Genomic DNA, 11,565 nt, shown 5'->3' with positions numbered 1-11,565 from the left:
CTCGAGACCATAATTTTTTCAGACGCCTAGGAGGATTATCAGGTAATGAAGGATTGGTATTTGGTTCTGGCCAAATCGGCAACATAGGAACATTGAGATCTAGATGGATGACTTGATTTATGACAAAGTAAGAAGCATTAAGGGCTTTGGAATGTAAAAACATATCGCTCGTGTTATGTTTTCACCATGACAACCGTAACACCCCTTGTCTACACAGATATCGCCAGTGTTTTTATTTCACCATGGCAACCGTAACAAACTCTATCAGGTTGCTAAATATACTTAATTTCGAACATTCACAATACTTTATTACAATACAACACCTTATATGTACTCTATAACTAGGTAAGTGAAAGTAAAAATTGTCACTTATAGAGAGAAAACCCAGCATATTTCTTGGGTCAATATTGTTAAAATGTATCCCTCAGACAGTCAATACATCGACGAAATTTTATACTGACTTAGTAACACTTGTCATGGAGGATGGATTAAAATGGAGTGCATTTTATTACTAACAAATCTTGATGCTTAAATGTTTTAGTCACTTAATTTCTAGTTTTGTAACAGTTGAAGAGGGAAGGAAACCAACATTCAAAAATTTGAATATATAGTTTTTTTTTTTCAACATAAACAAAACAAGAATCGGGTAAAGTTCCATAGCAAAAGAATTACTCGTTTCACAGTCTGTTAGAGCTCACTCGGTAACAGAGAGAATTAACAATGATGTACAGCGCAGGGTCAAGGAACTCTGTGACACATATAATATTCTTTCGACTAAAATAAACGAATATTTTTTCTGTAAATATAGTATTGATCTAAAATTATATTTTCTTTGATAATTAAATAGATAAGCAAAAGCATTTCATGCACAGAATTCTTTGTCACATTACTAAGAATAGTCACATTAGTATACAAGAAAAAAGGGAAGTTATAGATTAAATATAACATTTTCAAAATATCTTATATTTAATTTAATACAATCTTATTTATAATTAGAAAAAAATTAGAGCGCGTGTCATGGGAGCATTAGATTGGGATTGCTGACCAAAATATTAACCATAATACCGTATAGCAGATAAAGCAATCGGACGTCAACTCGCAGAAAACATTCCGTCCTCTTCAGATCAAAATAAATCTGTGTGCCAAATTAATGACACAAATCCAAATACACCACTTCAGTTTTAATTTATTCTTTTTTTTTTTAAGTCTTAATGTTTCTTGATTTATTTAATTTTTTTTTAATTTTAGAAAGTGTAAATGGTCGAAACACCATGAATAAATAAACATTTCTTTGTTTAATTTTAAATCAAAGGATAACAGATAACGGATGAACAGACCGTCCTAGTTGGAGTGAATCAGTACAGTGACTGTTTGCTGTTGAGGTAGTACTACCACTGTTGTGACTGTTACTTGTGGAGGTAGTGCTATACAATTCTGAAATAGTATATCACGTGTTTACACACTGACAGTAAACTCAACCACACTGACAGTCATATACGACCATGAATAAAAGAGGAAAGTAAAATTAATAACAAAAAATAATGATATTGGTACACTTAAATAAAACAAACAATTGTCTTCTAATAGTAAAAAGAAACAAGTTAATTTGGAAAGGGAAGAGAGAAGAAAAGAGAAAAAAAAATAAAATAAAAAAATAATAATGAATAAATAAAATTAATAATAATAATAAGTAAATAGAGGTAGTGTGACTATGAATTAATTTTATATTTATTAAAAATGTATAAAAGAATGTCCTGCAGCAGTCTGGCCTTCAAGTTTTCGGGTTGAGGTTGGGTTTCCCAAGTTGTAGGTCACTGCTCCTTTAACTGTCGGCAACTGGGAGTGGAACTTCATGAACCGTTTTTTGATATAATCCTCTATTGACTCAATTTGTAATTCGCGATGGTATTGGCTATTTCTTATGAACCAAGGAGCATTAACTGCGAAAACAACCACACTGACAGTCATGAGTGTATGCAGGATTTCGCCAAGGGAGGAGCAAACTTCGGTCCATTACACACAAACCATAGTCCATTCTGAACCATTGGATGAAAGAGAGATATGTAATTCCGCATTCCAAGAAACACCCCCACCATTTTTTTGCTACTTGATAAAATTCATAATGATTGAATTTTTTTACTAGCTATAATCACAATAAATTATTGAAAATAGAGCATAAACTATTTAAACTAAATTATTTATTGAACATAAATACAAACAATATACAAAATAAATACAAAAATATAAGAGATGATAAAGAGGTTTGCTATGAGAGCACCAGCCTGGGATTGCTGGCAAAATATTAACCACCAGCCCCTTGCTCCCCTCTGTCTACGCCTATGGCGCGCACAAATTTTACTTACCATTTTAATTCGAGATCAAAGTAATTATTATATAGATTAAAAATGGGTTTGGACATCTTTTCTGGGTGCATCCAGAAAGAAGCGCCAGGAACACTTACGAGACCCACACGGAAAAGAAAAGACCCAGGAGGAAAAAAGGACAGAGTAAGGGAAGCATTCAGGAAGCGTAGAAAATACAGGGGTAGGAGAAGAGAGCGGGTTCAAGAGAGAGACATTTGGGCCAGACTATAAGTGGGATCCTCAGACCGCACAACGGAGAAGAGGGAATGACTATGATGATGATGATATTTAAAAACTGCTTGCAGAGACTAATCAGTCAATATCTCAATTAATTTCAGTTTCGTACGATTTTTTTAAATTTAATTCACTTTTTTAATTAAGCTGTTCACATAAACGCACATACACCATTTTGCAAAACTTGGTTATTTGGATTCAAGGGACCTCAAAACAAGGGTTTTTGTGGAAAATTCAAATTCGTTATTTAGTGCTTCCCCTTACCATATACTCCCGTCTAACTTTCCTTCTATCCTCATGACTCCTCAAATGACATTCTAAGACTACAGGAAGACATCAATAGCATAAGCACTTGGGGAACAGACAATAAACTTACTTTAAATGCTGAAAAGACTAAAGCTATCATAATTGGATCTCCCTCTCTCCTTAAATCTATCCCAGAACCCCCAACCTTTTTCTAAACAATACTCCCATCTCATTCCATAAGTTAGTCAAAAATCTTGGTGTCAAGCTTTATCCTGAAAACCACATATTGCTCAAATTTCCCGTCGAACCACAGCTACCTTAAAGCAATTCAATAGAGTCCGTTATCTCCTTCTCAATCAATTCTTATTTTCCCTCACTTTGACTATGGCTGCCTGGTATATGGTGGACCCTCGGGTAATCTCGAATCTAAACTTAAACGTCTAATGAATTGCGCAGTACGATTTATTTTCGGGATCACTAGAGATAACACATAACCCAGTATTACGCCGAGCTGAAGTGGCTCTATCCATCCTTCCAATGCCATATGTCCTAGCTTCCTTTTTATTCCAAGCAATTAGTACTCAACTCCCCTCCTATATCCCAGAAAACCTGCAATTCGAATTCTCTGTCCAATCCCGTACTACCAGGTCCCGTTTATCTGACATCTATCCTCCACCTCACCGAACTCCTGCGTTAGATAAATCGTTTTTTAACTTAGCTGCATATCTCTGGAACTCCATTCCCTCTAACAAATCTCATGTACCAACCCTTCCCTTGTTTAAATCCCTTATATTTAACTACCTTCTGCTTCACCAATCTGATCCATTATTATAATAGTACAGATATTTTGTAATTACCTTTTTGTTTTTTTTAGTCAGTTAGTTTTTTTAATTAAATTATTTTTTCTTCTCTATATATAAGTTATAATTAAGTGTGGCCACACTGTTTTTTTGCCGATAAATGTTATTATAAAATTAAAATTACCTTTGTAATTGTTATAAAGGGACCTAGTCCCAGAATAATAAACTATCTTTCATTTCATTCTATATAGAGAGTAGGGTTTGTTGGTTTTTAAAACCCGTTTTTTTGGAGAAAATTATGAAATTCGAAAACCGGTTTTTTAGTAGAAAATATCGGTTTTCAATGTATGAATAACACGAGGGTATTTTCTATTTCGGGGAATTTTGTGAATAAACTAAGGACACGGCTAAATAGCAAATCGATAGACGTCCTCTGTTTTCTGAAATCATATTTCATTAAACAAAAAAATAAATAGAATATTTAAATTCGTTTTAAAATTGCCCGGAATAGAAAATACTCGGTCCTTTGCTTTATTGTCTTAAAAACTAAAATTGATTTTAATAAGTGTGGATACATAAACTTTATCTTCTCTTGTCTTTCGGCTTTGATTATAATTTACATTATATAATACACAGTTATATATTTTCTAATTGTTTTTAATAAGTATCATAAGTAATAAAAATATGAAAATATATTGTTTTTATTTATTCGAACCCTTTGCTGAATAACTCGTTTCAATATTATAAAAATATTTACATCCTTATATGTGAAAATTATGCATAAACAAAAATCCTGGTCAACTATTATTTCTTTGTTCTACTAAATTGCATAAAAAAAATTTACAATCAATAAAATTGAACAGTAAATAATTTCAGTCAAAAACTGCTTTTAATCACTCTAAATTTTTTGTTCGAATTTCAGAATATTCAAGCAAAAAATTTTTTTATAAAAATTCGAAACCGGTTGAAACCGCTTTTCTGGAAAAATTACTATTCGAAAACCGGTTTTCTAAAATGTCGGTTTTTGTATAAACCCTAATAGAGAGAGATAAGTGAAAGTAAACATTTTGGCACATATGACCTTATGGTTTTACACCAAAAAACAAACATTTTTTTGGTAATCCGAATGACAAGTTATCAATTCCTTTGTTTAAAGGTTAGATTCTTAGTTTTATTTATTTATAGGTCTTTAAACTGATAATTCGAAGCGTCAAGTGAGTATTTGTTCGGCGATAAAGACATGCCCGGTAGCTGTAACTAATTTGGGTCACAATTTTATGGCACAATTCCAGTATCCTTTTGGCCTAAAGACAGTCGACAAGGAAAAGACAAGCGAATGGCTCTTATATCGTACAATCCGGGGCGGGGGTATCGAGCGGAGGCTCATCCCAGACTAGACGGCGCCGTGGCAAGAAATTTTGAGTATATGTGTCACAAAACAAGTACTTCGGGGGAGTTTGAAGTTTCTATAAATAATAATTTATTATTAATATAATAAAGTAATATAATATAAAGTTCTAATTTGTCCTAGATCATATCTGAGAATCTCTACATTGAATATTTATGCAACTTGAAGGCTAAACTGTTCGCCTTGGACTTACCTAAGCAAGTTTTAATGACTAAAATATTTTTTTTTTATTTATTGAAATTACATGATAATTTTAGGAAAGAACCAGCCAATGGTGGTACATCCATCATTGATTTAAACTAGAAGATCCTGTGACCATCTTCTTTTCAGACCCCTCGTCTTGCCGTGGACAGACAAAGGATCGGGAGGGCTCCAAGACTAGATAGCATAGATGCTGCAATCCTCAAGAACAGTGCCCCTTATATTGAGGAAGAGTTGTTGGATATATTCAACGAGTGTTTGGATAAGGGGTACTTTCCAAGCAAGTGGAGAATTGCAGATTTGAGACTGCTCTACAAGGGAGGTGGTAAGGATAAAGAAACGCCTAAATCCTATCGACCAATATGCCTCCTCCCAGTAGCTAGTAAGGTTTGGAGCACATGATCGTCCACAGCCTTAGACCAATCCTAAGTGCTGCAAGTCATCCACGGCAGTTTGGCTCGACCCGTGGCAGGGGAACTACGGATGCGCTGCTGAGAGTGCGTAGGGACGTGAAGGGCGGAGAAATATGTCTTATTGATCATGTTTGACATCTCTTCCGCCTTCAACAGTGTTTGGTGGCTCTGTGTACTCCAGCGGTTGCAAGAGCTCGACACCCCCAGTAATCTATACTCCCTCGTAGTAGTTACCTTAATAACAGGAGTGTCAGGATCAGGTGTAACTACTACGAGGTCAAGAGAAAAATCGAAAGAGGATGTTCCTTGCAACGGCCTATGTCGACGACCTGGCAGTCATCGTGGCCAAGAACAGCACATCCAGAATAAAGACAGAAGCGGAGAGGTGTGTCAGTCTCGGAGGAGAGTGGTGCGTGAGGAGGAAGTTGAGTATGGCAGCAGCCAAGAATCAGGTCATACTCATAAGAGGCTCCATGGACAGGGCTCATTCTATCACCCTGGATATCCAAGGAGAGAGGGTTAGACCGGGTGAGGAGGTGACATATCTTGGTGTGAGGATAAGAAGAAGATTCGATGCCACTTCTCACCTGGTGTATCTAAAGGACAGGGTGACACTGTCACTCAATGGAATTAGGATAGGGGGTGCATTTTGGGGCCTCAGGTACCCTGCAATGCTGAACATATATAGAGGTATTCTGAGGTACGCATCCTCTGACTGGAGCCGAAACCTCACGCAGACACAGAAGAGAAGACTGGCCACCACACAGAGATTGGCTCTGCTAAGGGTCACGAAGACATAAAGAGCGGTGTCACATGAGACAGTGCAGGTGCTGGCCGGAGCGATGCTCCTGGACCTCATCCTCAGGGAGGATGTCCTTAAATATGAAGTAAAGACACTAGAAGCGCTACCGGATGAGCTACGATAGAGGATCGGCGAGACTCCAAACTTGTGGAAGAAAATACTGCCGGAGGACTCAATACAGAAGTGGAATGGACGGTGGGTAGCAAGCCAGAATGTCGCTACTTTGAGAAAATTCTTCCCTACCGTCCCTTCCAGACTGAAGGCTTAATGGGTCATCCCAGACTATTGGGTCTCACAGATCCTAACAGGACATGGGGGGTTTCGGGGAAAGCTGCAGAGCTTTGGAAAGAACTTCGACCCCCGGTGCCCCACCTCCCGAGGTCCTGAAACAGCAGAACAGGTAATAGTGGATTGCTCCGCCATGGAAGGACACCGAGCCAGGCTGTTGAGAAACACCATTTCGCCCTCGCCGAGTCGGACTTTTCCTGATTGATGGAAGAAGAGATATATTCCTTCTTCAGGGAGTTCATTTACGGATGGAAGGAGGTGGTGGGCCCAACACATTTCACAATGGGAATTTTGACTGCCCAACATCGGCTTGCCACCAGAAGAAGAGGAAGCTGACTCATACTGAGACCAGGAGTGCTGGACCAGCCTGGTAACTGCAGGAGGCACCCAGACGGATGCGCACCAGAAAGGCCTACCGAACGAATGAAGTGGGCAAGGTGCAGCTCCATTAGTAAGGCGCTAAACCTAGTGCTGGGCTGCACCACAGTAAAAAAAAATTTAATAAAAGAATAAAAAAAAAAAGGAAAAAAGAATTGGTGATCTTTGGGGGCAGTGGTATGCGCAATCCCAGAGCGCACTACCCCACTGCTCCCGCACCCCGTATGCCAGAAATGGCAAGGGAGGAGGAATAAAAAAAAAAAGACCCCTCGGAGGATTATTAGGGATTGGTAAAGATGAAAGATTACAAACTAATGGGTTTAAATGGGTAAGGATTTAGCAGTGAAAGGACGTATATCTTCGGAATAAACGATTATTCTTCCGGTTATGTCGAGAGAGATGCTGGTGGACGAAGCGCTATCGGAGTACGTCCCCAGCACGACCTTGCCAAGTACCGTTGGTAGGAGATATAGGTGACCATCCCCGAAGGCCTTGGTGGGAACACCAGTAACTAGGCGGGGGTATAGCTCAACGCCTATGAGCAAGTCGATTTTTAATAAGTCTTATTATATGTTCCACACTAAATCCTCACCCGGATTGCACCAATGTTTACTCTAGGTACCCCGATTGTATTAAAAGTAGTGTGGAACAAAGGGGTGGTGAAAATTTTGAGACCTTTTCTAGTGATAACATGCATATATATTTTCTTTTTAGACCAAATAAAATCCCTGAGGGGGCAATCTGTGTTAGTCTAAATTAGCTTCATTATATAAGATGATTACAGAACACGGGGTCTCATAGGACTAATGGAAATTATGTGCTTATCTGGTGTGTGACGTCTTCGCCGCCGCGGTGACGTCTTCTAGTCGCTTTCCTCGTCAAGGTGTGCGATGGGTGACATGGTGAAAACCATGTGTCTTCGCCTGTATTATATATGCATTTAATACCCCTTATTCCTACTACGACTACTCCTATGACGAGTCGATCGCGACTCTTTTTATAACATAGATCTTAATTAATCTACACATAAAGTAGATCTTATATTAAGAAAATTTGGCCACCTCTGCAATAGAGGATTACATCAAAAGTTCATGAAGTTCCACTCCCAATTTCCTAGAGTAAAAGGAGCTGTGACCTGAAGCTTGGGAAACCCAACCACAACACGAAGACTGAAGCTCTGCCTGCTGCAGGACATCTTGTTATAACTGCTATATTTACCAGTTCTGTTATTGTCACTCTAAAATTTGATTGTATATTTTTTTTTTCTCTTTCTCTTAAATTCACTTTATTTTTTACTTTTATTAAGATTTATTATTTTAATCTATTTATTTTATCTTTTTTTTTATAACGCTGTATATAGTTAGTGGTGTCGTTTGTATGAGACTATACCCCCTCATAATCAATTGTTAAAAAAAAAAAAAAATGTACCTCATACATTAACCATGTAAGGCCCACCAGGCTTATCTGGTATCAGATAAATAAAAACAATTTCCTCTCAAACATTAAACAAATATATTTAGTCAGTACACCTGTGTGCATAAAAATATTTTGAACTAATAGACTTGACAAATTTATACGTTTTATCGCTTAAATTCCACTGTGATATTCCAAGAATGTTTAGAACACTTTGAGCTCAAAACATTGAAGAAATATGATTAGTCTGTCTGTTTCTGAATATGCAACGTTTTTTTTAGCGAACGGCTCAACATATTTCCAATTTTCATGTCCCAAATTTTTGAGGCCCCCATTTTCCCACCAAAAATTCCGTTAATTTACGGCGTAGAATGAGCTCTCAGCGGCTTCAACACAGAGTTAATATAAACTCACAGACAGATGTATCTTAACTGTAAAACTGAAACGGTGTAAGCTGTAAGTTGCTTACAACTTTACTTACTCGGTAATGACTAATCTCTACTGATCTAAATAGCACATGAGCCCAAGAGGAGAAAAATTAAAGTAATTTCACCCCAATTTTTTATTAATTTAATGAAAACTATGAATTACTAGTCAAACTTGTTGAGTCTGCCAAGTATAGGTAGGGGGAACAAAAAATACAGCTATTTCAAAAGAAAATTAAATTTTCATTCGGAGCTCTATATCTTTAAAACTACCAATAATACTAGAAAACCTAAGAGACTATAATTTACAGTATTGTAAATTTGCTAAAATATGAGCGCTAATAACAGCTATTTACATTCAATAGTATTTGATAGCTTTTTAAAAAGCAATATTTCATAAAAAAAAAAAAAAATGCAGTGAAATATCAGTAGAAAGTGAATTTATTTTGAGAAATCTATATGTCAAAAACAATTCGACATACAGATGTCTATTAGCACTCAAATTAAAGCTACTTTAATGAGCTATAAAGTAGTTTATTACGCTTGTCCTAATAGAAATAGTAGTTTTCATGATATTTGGTCAAATAAATTGATTTATAGTGGTTTGGACAAATTTTCATGTGTAAAATTTATATTCATATTATATTCATGAACATCATAACTACTACTACCCCTACAAAGGTACGTATCATAAACTAGTTATAGCAAGTTAAATCACTTTCATTAAGAGTGCTGGCTGACACATGTACATCTTATGGTTCCAGAGATATATTTTTTTAAAATCAAATATTTTATCCGAACAACTAGAAACTAACATTTTGTAAATTTATTTTGTTAAATATCATAAAAACTACTACCCCTACAAAGATAAACGTTATATACTATTTTATAGTAAATTAACTAGCTTTAATTTGAGCGCTGGAAGACACCTGAACGTCGAATGGTTTCTGAGATATATTTTTTCATAAATAAAACTTATTTAAACTTATTGCCCGAGCAACTACAAATCCATTTACTTTACCAAATATCATAAAAATAGTAGTTCAACTAGCTTCAATTTGAGTGCTAATAAACATCTGTACATCACATAGTTTCTGAGATATAGATTTCTCAAAATAAATAAACTAAGTACTAATCTTTCAGTAGATTTTTAAGATATCTTGCTTTTTAAAAAGCTATATCTCGAGAACTATTGGACGTAAATAGCTCGTTTAGGACTAATATTTCAGCAAATTTACTCTTCTTTAAATAATCTTCTCTCAGATTTTCTAATGTTGTTGATAGTTTTTAAGATATGTAGTTCCGAATGAAAAAATAATATTTTTTAAAGACTTTGAAACAGCCGCCATTTTGTATTCCCCCTACGTATACTTGGAGGACTAATCATTTTTGACTAGTAACTATACATAGTTTTCATTAAAGTAATCAAAAATTGGGGTGAGATAACTGTAATTTTTCTTCCCGGCTCTTGTATGGTACTAATTCAGGTTTCCACTCTAAATACTACTCCTACGAAGATAAACGTCAGAATCTACTAAATAGTACATTTAAATAACTATAATTTGATCAGATATAGATATTTCAAAGTAAATTCACTAACTACTAATCTTTCAGTATATTTTTATGAAATGTTGCTTTTTAAAAAGATATATTTCGAGAACAATAGAACGTAAATAGCTCAATTAGATCTAATATTTTAGCACATTTACTCTACTTTAAATAATATTCTCTTATGTTTCCTAGTGTGGTGGTTTTGAAGATATAGTACTCCGAATGAAAATTGTTTTTTTAACGTTTTGAAAGAGCCTCAATTTTTTTCCCCTCTACCTATACTTGGCAGACTCATCAATTTTAACTTGTAATTATACATAGTTTTCATCAAAGTGATAAAAAATTGAGATGAAATAATCGCCGTTTTTTCTTCCCGGCACTGTAATGCAATCGTAAGATCTGTTTAAAAATGAAAGAGATTGATATTTTAATACTAATCCTGATCTCAAACATAGATTTATTACAAAAACAAATTTTTAGTATCTTCATTGTTAAAGTTTTTATAAAAATTAGGAAAAAAAACTCTGAAATTATTTGAGAAGGGGAGAATGAATCGAAAAAAGTAGGGTAATACTACAGGGGTTTTGTGAACCTAGAGAGCAATTTCACAGCAGAATGGTTCATCTTTTTGTTCTCTTGATATGAAGATACTGGTCAGTCCCTTCCAACGGCAAAAACTATTGGCTACGTTAAACAGAATTATTCTCTGCATTAAGAATTATCTATTTGCAACATTTAGATGTTAATTACAGGATCATTACAATTACCATAATTTATTTTTGAACTCTAAAACATAAATTTTAGAACTCTTTCTACGTATTTGAATACATTACTAGTACACCCGTAGCAGTGTGTTTATACGGACCAACAACAACTCCAACTCCAGATAGGATTATAGGCTTGAATAAAGCTTTTCAAGATGAACCTGACCTATGTTGGTTTTCAGTACCTTCACTGGCAGCTAGATTCTTCAAGTCGGCTCGCAAGGGTATGGCAACTGTACTGGTTATAATAGGGGTATTCATGATCTTTGGTTTAACATG

Source organism: Halyomorpha halys, unplaced genomic scaffold, assembly GCF_000696795.3.
Source record: "Halyomorpha halys isolate HHAL.00 unplaced genomic scaffold, Hhal_1.1 Scaffold250.1, whole genome shotgun sequence".
In the NCBI taxonomy this organism is placed as follows: Eukaryota; Metazoa; Arthropoda; class Insecta; order Hemiptera; family Pentatomidae; genus Halyomorpha; species Halyomorpha halys.
The sequence above is the reverse complement of the archived record's forward strand: the minus strand, read 5'-3'. Positions refer to the sequence as shown.